Genomic DNA, 15,135 nt, shown 5'->3' with positions numbered 1-15,135 from the left:
GGATTTATCTTGAGATCCAGCCTGTTTGTGCATTAAGTTGCTATTTTAAATATACATGCCAAGGTAAAGGTAAAGGTTTTCCCCTGACATTAAGTCCAGTCGTGTCCAACTCTGGGGGATGGTGCTCATCTCCATTTCTAAGATGAAGAGCCAGCATTGTCCGTAGACACCTCTAAGGTCATGTGGCCGGCATGACTGCATGGAGTGTCATTACCTTCCTGCTGGAGTGGTACCTATTGATCTACTCACATTTGCATATTTTCGAACTGCTAGGTTGGCAGAAGCTGGGGCTAACATTGGGAGCTCACCCCGCTCCCCGGATTCGAACCACCAACTTTTCCATCACTAAGTTCAGCAGCTCAGCGATTTAATCTGCTATGCCACCAGGGGCTCCTACATGCCTACTATTGTTATAAATGCCTATTTCATCTCAATGCTTACATTACTCAGTATCAAGTGGAGTGTTTCTAAGCCAAGAACTGTGCTAGAACATTCTGAGAAATACAGATAGATAGATAGATAGATAGATAGATAGATAGATAGATAGATAGATAGATAGATAGATAGATAATTGAACACATCTTCATTCTGATCTGCTCATCAGTCGGGGATGGTGGGATCAGGTTGCTTCAGAGATTTACAAGGATGAAATTCCTCAAGCATCCCTAGATTGCAGAGACGCAGTGTCAAACCCTTGTGCAGGCTTGACTGCTGACCTGAAAGTTGTCAGTTTGAATCCATGAGATGGGGTGAGCTCCCTTATGTCAGCTCTAGCTTGCAGGGACATGAGAGAAGCCTCCCAGCAGGATGGTAAAGCATCCGGGCATCCCCTGGGCAATATCTCTGTAGACGGCCAATTCTCTCACACCAAAAGCAACTTGCAGTATGTTCCCAAGTCACCTCTGACACAATAAAAATAATCCCTAGATCAAAGTTTCTTCTGATGATCTTGACAGAAGGTGGTTGGACCTAAGAAAGGGATAGATGATGGAGCTACTTGGCCATTCAGGGTACATCTTCAATGTAGAATTAATGAAGTTTGGCACTAATTTAAATGCAATGATGAAATCACTAGAGTTGTAGTTTTACAAAGCTTTCTCTGCTAAATAGTGCTAGTGCCTCTTCAAACTATAACTTCCAAGATTCCATAGCATTGAACTATGACACTTAAAGTGGTGTTAAATGGCATTAATTCTACAGTATAGATGCACCCATAGTCTTCCACACCCAATCTTTATAGCTCACTTACCAATAACTCCATAAGTATGTTAACAGCTACAAGTCATGATATCTATATGTTGTCTTAAGTAGAGTTACAAGTTTGCTAGATGTAGAGGAATGCTATGGATGTAGTATATCTTGATTTCAATAAAGCTTTCCAGCCTATAATGAAAGGACCAAAGCACTGAAATCTCCTGCCCATCCTCTGCTCAGATATCAGCCTTAAATCAAGAAATAGCATTTACAGAGATGCTCGCAGGAACACTTCAGCAAGTGAGAGTCCAAAAGTAGCAGGCTAAAATCCGGAACCTCAATCAGCGGCTGATACTGGATACTTCTGACATGATAAATAAATAAATACTGTAAGACTTTTAGCATGTTCTTCCATTATATTCCTACAGACAAGCTGGAAAGATGTAATCAAGTTAGTATTATTGTTAGGTAGCATTGTAGCTGGTTGATGGACCAAAACTAGAGAGCATCTACTAAGGCTTTGTCAACATGATGAACACAAGTGATTCTCATCTAGTTCTGGTGTTTTGCATTTTCATAGCTGATTTGGATGTAAGAATAGATACTAATCAAATCTGCAAACAACGTCTAATTTGGGTGAGTAGCTAATACTTCAGAAGACATAAATTGGTGTTAACATGACCTTAATAGACTGGAGAACTGGGTCAAAATTAACGTAATGCATTTAAGCAGGGATAAATGTATGGTTCTACATTTAGACTGAAAAATAAGTTCACAAATATGGGATCTGTGACACCTATTTTGACACTGGTATGTGCGAAAAAGATCCACAGATCTTGGTAGAGTGTTCGATGTAGTCAACACTTTGTGATGTGGCAACGAAGCAGACAGAGTTAACTGCGTGCATATATGCCGCCAAGTCACCAGTGGTCCATTAATTATCTTCTGTAGCCAAGCCTATAAAAGCATTGCCTTTTATACTGTGGCATTTTAATTGACACCAAAATGCATTTTCAAAGACAGCAGAGGCTTGATGAGGTCAGCTTAAATTCCAAGGTATGAACAAAAACCTCACTGAACACAAAACTGCAATCATTTATGTTAAGTTAATAATGTATGCCATTTTTGAAGGAGAAAAAGATAGGCACAGCGTTACATTTTAAATAAGCTTAGATCTCCAGCACTGCCGAAATGACTGGACTTCATAATAAATGATCTGGCCAATATTTTTAATCATTAACATTTTATTTATGAATATGGTTTACAAATGACACATCAAATGTATATATAGTCTGTTGACACATTTCTAAAAAGTTCTAGTTTTGATTCCAACACTACTGGGACTTCTCCCAACAAAAAATATGACAACCACCACCAAAATATTAAATGCTCATGTTGGATTTGGGGGAAAATATAATGTTTTTAAATTAATAAGCAAAACAATAGTCCATGCTCTACATAACTGCTATCTTGTAAACAAATTACTGTATATACTCGAGTATAAGCCTAGTTTTTCATCCCTTTTTTAGGACTGAAACAAAAACCTCCTCGGCTTATACTTGGGTGAGGGTCCTGGTGGGCTTATATTCAGGTTGGCTTATACTCAAGTATATATGGTATATTTATTATTTTTCTCTATTATTATTGCTATTGTTACATTTATTATTTTACTCTATTAATTATTATTATTACATTTCTTATTTTACTCTATTATAGTTGTTACTTTTACATTTATTTTACTTTATTTTATTATTATTAATACATTTATTATTTTACTCTACAGTAGAGTCTCACTTATCCAACATAAATGGGCCAGCAGAATGTTGGATAAGCGAATATGTTGAATAATAAGGAGACATTAAGGGAAAGCCTATTAAACATCAAATTAGGTTATGATTTTATAAATTAAGCACCAAAACATCAGGTTATATAACAAATCTGGCAGAAAAAGTAGTTCAATACGCAGTAATGCTATGTAGTAATTACTGTATTTACGAATTTAGCACCAAAATATCACGATGTATTGAAAACATTGACTACAAAAATGCATTGGACAATCCAGAATGTTGGATAAGTGAGTGTTGGATAAGTGAGACTCTACTGTATTTATTATTACATTTATTATTTTACTGCATTTATTATTATTATTATTATTATTATTATTACATCTATTATTATTAAAAGGATACATAAGCACATTTACATTGAAGAAGATGAAAATAATGATTTAATCAGAGTTGAACAGTCATATCTTAAATTACAGTTTGATGTAAAGATTCAAAAACATTTAAACTACTGACACCTCAATTAATGTAATTTTATTGGTATCTCGGCTTATACTGGAGTCAATGTTTTCCCAGATTTTTATGGTAAAATTAGGTGCCAGCTTATATTTGGGTCAGCTTATACTTGAGTATTTACGGTATCTTTGGCAGCCAATTTGCTACTGGTCATAAAGTAGATCTACACAAATAAGAAAAAGTGGGCTCATTTTGAATATAGTGCTGGATCTCTCCACAATGTACAGTGACCTCCAGTAAATATCCCAGGTTTTCTGTCTTTGATCTATGAGCTCATCTATACTGAACAGTTAGGCTGATTTAGAAGAAACCGGTTTTGCTTTGTGTGTGATTACATTGAAATGTCTGGAACAAATTTGATGCCAGGGAAGTGACTAGATTAACCACAAAAGGTGGCTTCAAACTGGTTCAAGAATCTGCAATACCTGCAGCTTGGCAGAATTGGCGAATGTGTTTTCCCCCATTTCCAGTCGAGATGCGCACCAGCGCTCCAGAGGCTTAAAACAAGGGGAAAGTAACAATTAGCATTGGAAATAATCGATTGCCTGTCATGTAGGGTCAGTGGTCACCTGTTGTCAAGCTACACCCATGTTCTGACTTTTAAAATGTGGGTGGATTTCTATAAAGAACTTCACAATTCTGTGGAGCCAATTTTTCCATGCATGTGCTTTAGATTCAGGGCTCACTGAAGCGCATTAAAGGCCTTAACTCAGATTTTCCCCCAGACTTTGCTTAATATGCTTTAGAATCCTTGATTCACACTGCAGAGCATTTTTGCAGCGTGTGTTTTGTAGCCACCGGAGTTTGAAGTCAGCATCAAGTTGCATTAAAAGGGCAGCATAGATGTGTCTTTTGACCTGCTTTAAGCAAAGTCAGAGTTTCCTGCAAACCTAAAAACCTGGGTTGATTTCTCCATGGGTTTATATATGAATGGGTCAATATATGTACTATCCCTTTCTCTGAATAGAGTGGTAAAAGGCAAGAGCTTGATTCATGCCAGAAGAACCTAAAAGAAGCACTAAAATCGCTTTTGGTGTGAGAGAATCATCTAATCCAGTGTTTCTCAAAATGCAGGTTGGGACTGCTGTGGGGGTCACGAGGGGGCGTCAGAGGGGTCCCCAAAGACCCCTCTGACAAATGACAAAAATAATTCCCCCCCCCCCCAACCCCACCAGTATTCAAATTTGGGCAGATCAGGTATTTGTGCCAAATTTGGTCCAGATCCATAGTCGTTTGGGTTCATAGTGCTCTCCGGAGATAGGTGAACTACATCTCCTCCAAATCACTGTCAATTCCTCCCAAATCCCTCTAGTGTTTTCTGTTGGTCATGAAGATTCTGTGTAGGAAGTTTGGCCCAATTCTATCATTGGCGGGATTCAAGGGGCTCTTTGATTGTAGCAACTACAATTCCCAAATCTCAAGGTCTATTTACCCCAAACTCCACCAATATTCACATTTGGGTATATTGAGTATTCATGCCAAGTTTGGTCCAGATCCATCATTGTTTGAGTCCACAGTGCTCTCTGGATGTAGGTGAACTACAAATCCAAAACTCAAAGTAAATGCTCACCAAACCCTTCCAGTATTTTCTGTTGGTCATGGGAGTTCTGCGTGCTGAGTTTGGTTCAATTCCACCGTTGGTGGAGTTCAGAATGCTCTTTGATTGAAGGTGAACTATAAATCCCAGCAAGTACAACTCCCAAATGACAAAATCAATTTTCCCCAACCCCATCAGTATTCAAATTCGGGCGTATCCTGTATACGTGCCAATTTTGGTCCAGTGGATAAAAATACATTGTGCATATCAGATATTTACATTATAATTCATAACAGTAAAAAAATGACAGTTATGAAGTAGCAACGAAAATAATGTTATGGTTGGGCATCACCACAACATGAGGAACTATATTATGAGGTTGCAGCATTGGGAAGGTTGAGAACCACTAATCTACTCTCTCCATTTTGGCCCCACATTTGGTCTTTTTGAAAGTCCCCTGAGGTGGCACTGATGCTTACCTTCTCTGTGGAATGATCCTCAACTTATTCATGGTTCACATCAAAATTCATAATTTTATTCCCAAAACCTGCCCTGTGTTGCCCAAAATACAATATATGGTACCTTTTCACTCTCCTCCACCCATCCTTGCTTAAAATTACACCCTACGTCACGAATAAAACACCTCAAATAAGGATAACCTGCGGCTTAAAATAACATCATAACATACACTTTTACTTACTTCAGCTTAGACTTGAGTCACATATTACTTACAGAGCATATTTCCACCACGTAAGATAATATGACCAAGTCCATTTACAAGCTCTCCAGTAAAGAGATGTTTTATATATGTAGTAAAATGTTTAAAGGTGATAAATACCAACTATGAATTAGTTTCAGTGAACATTCGTTTACTTTGGCTGAAATAACCTTTCGGTCTTGGATTATTTTAAATATTATCCTCTTCTTTTCAGTAATGGAGACCCCCTCCAGGTGAGAAAATAGTCCCTGGTTTGGTTCCCATACAATCCAATTTTATTCTCCAAATCCACATGATGTTTTCTTCATTCAGGGGCACATTTTCATTGGGATAAACTGTTCATTTTAGATGAGTTCATCCATATCGGTTTCCCAATATTTCCTAACCAAACCACATAAGTAACTGGTCAAACTCACAGCTAAAATATATAATGATACAGTAGAGTCTCACTTATACAACATAAACGGGCCGGCAGAATGTTGGATAAGCGAATATGTTGGATAATAAGGAGGCATTAAGGAAAAGCCTATTAAACATCAAATTAGGTTATGATTTTACAAATGAAGCACCAAAACATCATGTTAGACAACAAATTTGGCAGAAAAAGTAGTTCAATACGCAGTAATGTTATGTTGTAATTACTGTATTTACGAATTTAGCACCAAAATATCACGATATTTTGAAAACATTGACTACAAAAATGGCTTGGATTATCCAGAGGCTTGGATAAGCGAGGCTTGGATAAGTGAGACTCTACTGTATTAAAATTTAGTTACTAAAATGTCCTTTCTCTCACCAAGTATCTTTGCTCACCAAGCTCAGTACCTTTCTTTCTTGCCCCTGGCCTGTTGGCAAGTGAATTTTTAAAAAGGCTACAGATAACGCTCTTTAAACTTACATTGTTTTCGCCCAAACACAAAAATCTTGTTAGTGAAATTGTCATCATTCTTGTTTAAAATCATATTGCCATGCTGAGTAAGCTGTGGTGCCTGGGGGTGGGGACGGCTCAAAATTGAGCCTTCTTGAGTTAATCCACTTATGCGCCGTGACTGTTCCCAAATACACACACACTCATACATATACACGCATACTGGCATGCCGAGCTACAGCAGGATAAACAATGCCAGGAGAAAGGCATGTTGATGTTTTCTCAGCACTTTGGCAGAAGCAAACAAACAGAAACACAAAAGGAAGGAATGCTGTGTTGGCACAGATGGGGCCCTTTTCCTTTTTTTTTTGCAGATTGCTTTCCCACCCACAACATGACAATTTACTCATGAATCAGCGCAGCTTAAGCAATAGCGCGGCAGGTTGTTGGAATTACACAAACTGTTGCCGAAATCTCTCTATTCGCACGTCTGTTATTTGTGTTTCTGTATTGTTATTGGCGCCGCTAATGCGGCTTGGACAAGTGTTTAATGTCATTGTGTTGATGTAAATAACATCTGGATTGCCAGCGAGGGCGATCAACATTGTGTGGAAATGGCTCAGAGGATGATGAGATTGTACCTTCCCAGTTGATCTTTTCCCAGGAGGCAGGAAAATAGCTTCCATTGGAGTTTGTGCAAGCAACGAAAGAAAGCATGGTTTGCACAACCTGCGTTGTGCAGTTAAGCCTCCACGAATCTTCCAGGCTGGTTCTACACTGCCATATAATGCATTTTGAATTGCATTACATGGTTAGTGTAGAGTAGATCCATATAATGCAGTTTTCAGCGCAGTTCAAACTGTATTATATGGGTCTACACTGACCATATAATGTAATTTATTACGATTTTACCATTTATGTGTTTTAAATGCAATTTTTTATCCTGTATTTTTGTTTTAATTGATATATTGTATTACTGTTTTATCTTTTTATAGTGTGATTTGTATTATGTTGCCTATGTTTTGTTCTATGTTGTTTGGGCCTCTGCCCCATGTAAGCCGCCCCGAGTCCCCGCAGGGAGATAGTGGCGGGGTATAAATAAAATTTTATTATTATTTATCATTATTATTATTAATTCAAACTGCATTCTATGGCCAATGTAGACCAGGCATGGGCAAACTTGGGCCCTGTTTTGGACTTCAACTCCCTCCATTCCTAAAAGCCTCAGGCTCAGAGTATATAAGCATGAAGGTATAACTAGTAACACTTGAACAGGAGTACATGAACAGGAACACAGAAAACTTCTCAAAAATATTAAATTCAAAATCAAAGCTTCACTTGAACCAGGAACAAGAGAACTTAGGCTTAGCTTTTCACTTTTAGGCAGTGTTGCCTGAACTGACCTTAAGGTAAACAACTTGCTGTTTAATAGACACCCATGAAATCATTCTGTTTCGCGTGAATTTCTTTCACAACTTTCCCACGTAATCTCTCAGAACGACGCAATCTATTTTCGGCTCCGATTTGTAAACTTTTGTTGATCTCCGTAGCTGCAGATGGGTTCCCATGGGAGCCCTCCTTATCACTCAGCTCTTCACTTGATTCCTTATCTGCTGTTGCTGCTTCTGACTCCCTTGAATGCCCTTGAGGCCCTGCACTTTCCAAGCTGTTTCCTTGTAGAGAGAAACATGGTTCTCCCAACTGCAGATGATATTTGCTGCTACTTCCCAGTGGAAGGCAAGATTGTGTGGATTGACCTCAAACTGCACAGCACAGCTTACTCTGCCCTTGTCGAGTAGAGGTTGAGTTGCTTCATTCAGGTCAGATTTCATTGAAGAAAGCAAGTTTTTGCTTGGGGTTTTTTGTTTCTCTTTATGGAGCTCAGTGCCAGCATCCCTTGGATGAATAATGATCAGAGTTGGAGCTGTCCAAGTCCTCCTTTTCCCAACGTAGCACAAAAGCGAGTGTACAGTTGCAGCCGATGTGTAAGAGCAGGATGTCACCGCAGAGAAGGGAGAGGGAATTGCTACATAAGCGTCTCCTCCCTCTACCTTTCTCTGTGGCTTCAGCTGTAAATTAAAACAAGGTAGGTCTCCAGCGGGTTGATTTGATTCCTGCACATGCTGAGTTGTTCTTTGCAAGCAAGGCTTGGCTCCCTTGCAAAAGGAGGCAGAACAATAAGCCAGCTTGGAGAGAAGCGTGTTCATAAAACCCATTCCTAAACCTATGGGAGCAGATGACGAGGCTGGGATGAATAGAGAAAGGAAGGAGGTGGGAATTGGATTGGATGTCTTCTGCCAAAATTTCTGTAAGATGGATTTCTGGAACCGTGTTAGGACTTTGTCATCTGAGTCACCAATCGGTAGGGAAATTTCTCTTGGGGTGCTATGGAAAACATCAGAGAAATGTGCAGATCATATTTTTAGAAGAGTCACAGAATTTGTTAATACTGACATGACAATAGCGTGGAATTTTGATTATTGAAGTTTCATGCAATGTACTGGTTAAACTGGTTCCCACATATTACAGATGATTTGCATTAATTCACATCTGAGATTTATCTCAATCTGGGGATACATTATTCCACACACCCTAAGATAACCATGGATAATAGTGACCCTTATACCATAGAAATGTACTCAAGGACTTAAGCTCACAAACACAAACAGTCATCATTTCCCAATGTCCCAATCTGCAGCAGCCCGGAAACGCTTGGGTTGAGACACTGCCTAGTTCACAAGGTAAAGTCACGTTTGGTCATTAAAAACCATAAATGTGAATCCCGAAAGTTACGAGATAGTAATTCTAGTTTACGATCCTATAAATACTGAACAGGATGTTCGCCTCTAACTGTGGAGCTGCATCTAGGATCTGAGAGCTGCATATGGCTTTGTATATATTGATGTTATTCATTGTATACATTGGAGTCACTCCTACTGTGAGCGTCAACAACCTTGACAAAAACAGTGCCAATCTCAAGATAACAGTCTTCCCATGGTTAGGTGCCTTTGAGTCGCTTGCTGACTTGTAGCAAGCCCATTAATTTCATAGGGTCTTTGTAGGAAGGGAAGACTCAGAGGTGGTTTTGCCAGTTCCCCAGAAATATTGCCCACCCGCAGCACCTGATATTCGTTGATGGTTTCCCATCCAAATATTAACCAGAGCTTACCCTACTTAGCTTCCAATATCAGACAGAGGGTGTATCTACATTGTAGAATGAATGCAGTTTGACATCACTTTTACTGACATGGCTCTGTTATGGAATCCTGGGAGTTGTAGTTTGGTCATGGCACCATCACTTTTTTTAGCAGAGAAGGCTAAAGATCTTGTAAAACCACAACTCCCATGACTCTGTAGCATTGAGCCATTGTAGTAAGTAGTGTCAAACTGCATTCATTCTACTGAGTAGACGGAATCCACAGAATCGCACATCTCCCAACCTTGTAACCATTCAGATATTGCTACTATTGGAGTAACACAAGTCCTACAGGTGTGTTATAAGATGTGCCTTTACTTAGTTCAGGTCTGTATATTTATGTGCATGTATATAACCGGCGTGCACATAATATATGTCATACAGAAAGGAGAATAACAGAGAAGGAGAATTTCCATTCCCTGCTGTGTCTCAATCTGCCTTGTTTGGAAGCTTTTTGAATGTTGCTTGCATGAGATGAGTGCTAGTGTGTCTGTATGTGTGAAAGTGAGGGAGAACACATACTTCACAGTCACCTTTCAATCTGCAATCCATCCTGTATTTGGCCAGGAGTAAAACCACATTGATCTCCAGACCTGCATTATTTTGCTGTGTGTGTTCACTGACCTTTTGTTTCCTAATAAAAAGTAACTTTGTGTTAAAGGTTGCACATCTTCTGCACATGTTCAGAGATTATTGGTCCTAAAGTCCATTTTGGAAAATAGTTCCTTTTCAGAGGAAAAGTACTATTTAACTGCATTCTTTCATTCTGTCTTATCCACTATTTGCATTTTGAGCAAACAAGGCACTTTTCCTGCATTTAACAGCGATATTCAGAGATTCCTATAAAAGCCTATATCTCTGTGTGAATTTCTTTAGTGCTTATTAGCAGGTTCTTCAATCAGAATGTATGTCTATCATTATAAGACGTTTAGCCTACTGCACTGCTAGTGAAAACCAGAGCTGGAATTGTTATTGAATTATCTTGAAATATTGCTGATTTGTATTTCAGCCTTCCTGGTGCTACTGTAAGGCACCTTGACAATGTCTTTACCATAGAAAAGTGGCCTATAAATAAAAGTAATGATGGGTATGTTAAGCATGGGCTGGATCTACACTGCCATATAATGCAGTTTTATATGGCCAGTGTACATCTATATAATGCAGCTCAATGCAGTTAAACTGCATTATATGAATCTACTTTGACCATATAATGGAGTTCAAGCTGCATTAGATGGCAATGTAGATGGGGCCTCAGTGTCCTCTCAGTAAGTCAAAACTCAATCATTAAAGTATTGGTATCCCCAAAATAAGTAAGATAGATAGATAGATAGTTAAACAGCTGAACTGTTTAAAATCTTGAATGAGGATGCTGTCAAGGTGATGCATGCCATATGCCAGCAAATATGGAAAACACAAAATTGGCCATCATATTGGGGGGGAAATCAACTTATATTCCCATATCAAAAAAAGGGAAACACTAAAGAATGCTCAAACTTCCGTACAGTGGCACTTATTTCCCATGCCAGTAAGGTAATGCTCAAGATCCTGCAAGGCAGATTCCAACAATACCTGGAGCGAGAGTTGCCAGATGTCCAAGCTGGGTTGAGAAAAGGCGGAGGAATGAGAGACCAAATTGCCAATATCCCCTGGATAATGGAGGAAGGCAGGGAGTTTCAGAAAAACATCTATTTCTGGTTTTTTGACTATTCTAAAACCTTTGATTGTGTGGATCATAATAAATTGTGGTAAATTCTCGGTGGTATGCGGATACCAAGTCACCTTGTATGTCTCCTGAGAAATCTGTATAAAGACCAAGTAGCCACAGTAAGAACAGACCACGGAACAACAGACTGTTTCAAGATTGGGAAAGGAGTGCGGCCAGGCTGTATCCTCTCACCCTCTCTATTCAACTTGTACGCAGAACACATCATGCGACGTGCGGGGCTTGCCGATTCCAAGACCGGAGTTAAAATTGCTGGAAGAAACATTAACAACCTTAGGTATGCAGATGATACCATTCTGATGGCCGAAAGCGAGGAAGAGCTGAGGAGCCTTATCACCAAGGTGAAAGAAGAAAGTGCAAAAGCTGGGTTGCACTTAAACATCAAGAACACCAAGATGTGGACAACGAGATTGATTGATAACTGGCAAATAGAGGGAGAAAAATTGGAAGCAGTGACAGACTTAGTATTTCTAGGCATGAAGATTACTACAGATGCAGACTGCAGCCAGGGAATCAGAAGACATTTGGAAGGAGAGCAATGACCAACCTCAATAAAATAGTGAAGAGTAGAGACATCACACTGGCAATGAAGGTCCGCATAGTAAAAGCAATGGTATTCCCCATAGTAACCTATGGATGCGAGAGCTGGACCATAAGAAAGGCTGAGCGAAGGAAGATAGATGCTTTTGAACTTTGGTGCTGGAAGAAAATCCTGAGAGTGCCTTGGACCGCAAGAAGATCCAAACAGTCCATCCTCCAGGAAATAATGCCCGACTGCTCACTGGAGGGAAGGATACTAGAGTCAAAGATGAATATTTTGGCCACATCATGAGAAGACAGGAAAGCTTGGAAAAGATCACGATGCTGGGGAAAATGGAAGGAAAAAGGAAGAGAGGCCGACCAAGGGCGAGATGGATGGACAGTATCCTTGAAGTGACTGGCTTGACCTTGAAGGAACTGGGGGTGGCCATGGCCGGCAGGGAGCTCTGGCATGGGCTGGTCCATGAGGTCATGAAGAGTCGGGAAAAAAACCCTCAAGATTGATAGATATGCAGCCCGGTCTCACATGCAGGTGTCTGAAAGTGGAGAGTCACAACCCTATGAGCAGTTGTCAAAGGAACTTTATCAGAATGAACCTAAGACTGAATCCCATTGGCTACCATTTATTAAAAGGAAAGGCCCTTGTTTAATTGGATCAAACATGAAAGGAACCCCTATATAATCAGGAGATGAACCTACAAGATCCTGTTTTCCATCTTTTTTGGTTTTGTTTTGTTAGGGAACATCAAAGAGGCCCATCAGCAAGGCTCCTTTTAAGCAGGCGAAGCTCACTGCGGCCAGTGGCTCTACGCCTGTGTAAAAGGCCCCTGAAATCACCTATTAAGCAACCTTTTGTGAAGGAAGCTGGGAACTCTTGAAAATCACCAAAGCTTAAGTAATTCCCCTTGAATGGGGGCCCCTCGAAGGCGATTGTGGGCCTTGGGATGAAGATATCAACATGCGCCTTTCATCGTTGGGTGGCAGAGCTGGTACCGTGCATGGGGCACCCCCTGACCATTTAATTAATGAAGAAGACCAAGCCGCTGGAATTAATGTGCCCTTGGAAGCATCAAAAAGCCCCCGAGAAGGATCAAGCTGATATTTTCATTTATATATTAGCCTCTTCCGACGCCTTGTTGAGTCCCTCTTTTCACACGGCGGAGCGGCCCGCTCTTTGCTCTCTTTTCACCCGTAAGCTCCTTTTCAATTTGCCTCTTCGGCATTTCTGCAGGATGAGGGGCTCACCCCAATTACCAGGAACAATTGGAGTGGAGGGGAATTTTAGCCAACTCAGCAGGAAGGCTTTTCCACTCCAAATTCCTGGGCTGTAGGGAGAGGATTATCTGAAAACTGGTGGGATGCATGTACCCCTTTCTTTATCTCATTGCGATCTGGCTCTCCCTTCAGGCAAACAATAGCCCAAAATTGCACAATTTATGGAAAACCTCACCATTTCCAGCTTATAGTCTTATAGACCCATGGAAAATGGGGGCGGAAAAACAGAACTGAAGTGCCAATTTCTGCAATTTCCCTGGCAGTGTTAATTGTCATGATTTCTGCCATGGATTCTTAGAAAATTCAATTTTGGAGTGGGGTGAGAATTCCAGGTCCCAGAGCCCCTGCTCTCCAACACTCGTATTATGCAGTCCTGCTTTAAATCATAGAATCATACAGCTAGAAGAGACCCCAAGGGCCATCCAGTCCAGCCCTCTGCCATCAAAGCACTCCTGACCGATGGCCATCAAGAGAAAGAGAGACTCCAGAGAAAACATCACATGCCAAGGCAGAGTGCCCCAAAGGCAATATGCCTTGGATCCAGGCATGTAACCAAGGGGGGGGGGGGCTTGTGGGGCTTGTTGTGATGGTTGATCTGAGTCCATGGTAACAGACACGTCAGGAAGATGCATATCAGAAGTGCATTGGTGCATTGCAACTACCTGGATATGCATCTTCATAATTCACCAACAGGACTTTAATGCAGAGTTGTTCTGAGTTCATAAAGTTAAGGCCTGTAGACTGTTTTGTGAAGTTTCAGCCTACATTTTAAATTGTTAACATTTTAAAACTGTTTTTAATAAGACTGCTTACTGACTTGCAGTTCAGTTTTAAATGTTTCTTTTAATTAGCCTTGTAGCTATCTGGGTTCGTAAAGTTGGCTTGGGTTCCCATATGAAATAGGTAAATAAGGATCCCACGGCTGAAGCATCTCTAACAGATGGCTGTGCAGCCTCTCCTTAACAACCTCCAAGACAAGAAAGTCTATGTGTGCATGTGAGAAAACTTCAGCAGCTTTATTAGTGAATGCCTAAAGCCCACGAAAGTGCTACACAACTGAGGTCATTAACGCTCTTCTGTGAAACACTTTCAGAGGTGCTTGAATAGGATGGGTAGAGGTGCTACAAATTTGAGTTATTATTGTAAGAACTGCAAATACTTGGAAGTTTCTATACTGTAGAAAACTATAGGTGTTTTAGATCACATGGAGTCACAAAAATATCTCTTGATGCATGTACATAGAAATCATGGGCTTGTCTACACTAACCATACTTCTCACAGTCTTCACAACTGGATCACTCACAGGCCCCATCTAACTGACATTATAATGCAGATTGAATTGGATTATATGTCAGTGTAGACTCATATAATCCAGTACAATGAAGTTCAATCTGCATTATATGAGTCTACACTGACCATATAACGCCATTTGAACTGTATTATATGGCAGTATAGATGGGGCCACAGTCCTCATAATGCACGAATATTTCCAGTGAGTATCCTAGGTGTAGGCTTGCCCCATGCCTCCATTTATCCAAAAGCAAACATCAAATGATAAACCACATTTATTAGATTTTTTATGACAAGCAAAGCTTACATGTACCCAGTGCCTATGTGAACTACATACAAGAAGAAAAACAACCCCAAGAATTTTACATGAATATCAGCGCTGAACTCTCTTTAATCAATACGCCTCCTGAGCTTTTTCAGCTTAGATCTCTCTCTAAAATACTCCATCACTTTCAAAGTAACACTCCCTTGGGAAATGTTTAAGGCACAAATGC

This window comes from Anolis carolinensis, chromosome 6 (assembly GCF_035594765.1).
Source record: "Anolis carolinensis isolate JA03-04 chromosome 6, rAnoCar3.1.pri, whole genome shotgun sequence".
Classification (NCBI taxonomy): domain Eukaryota; kingdom Metazoa; phylum Chordata; class Lepidosauria; order Squamata; family Dactyloidae; genus Anolis; species Anolis carolinensis.
This window is presented reverse-complemented; position numbering follows the sequence as displayed.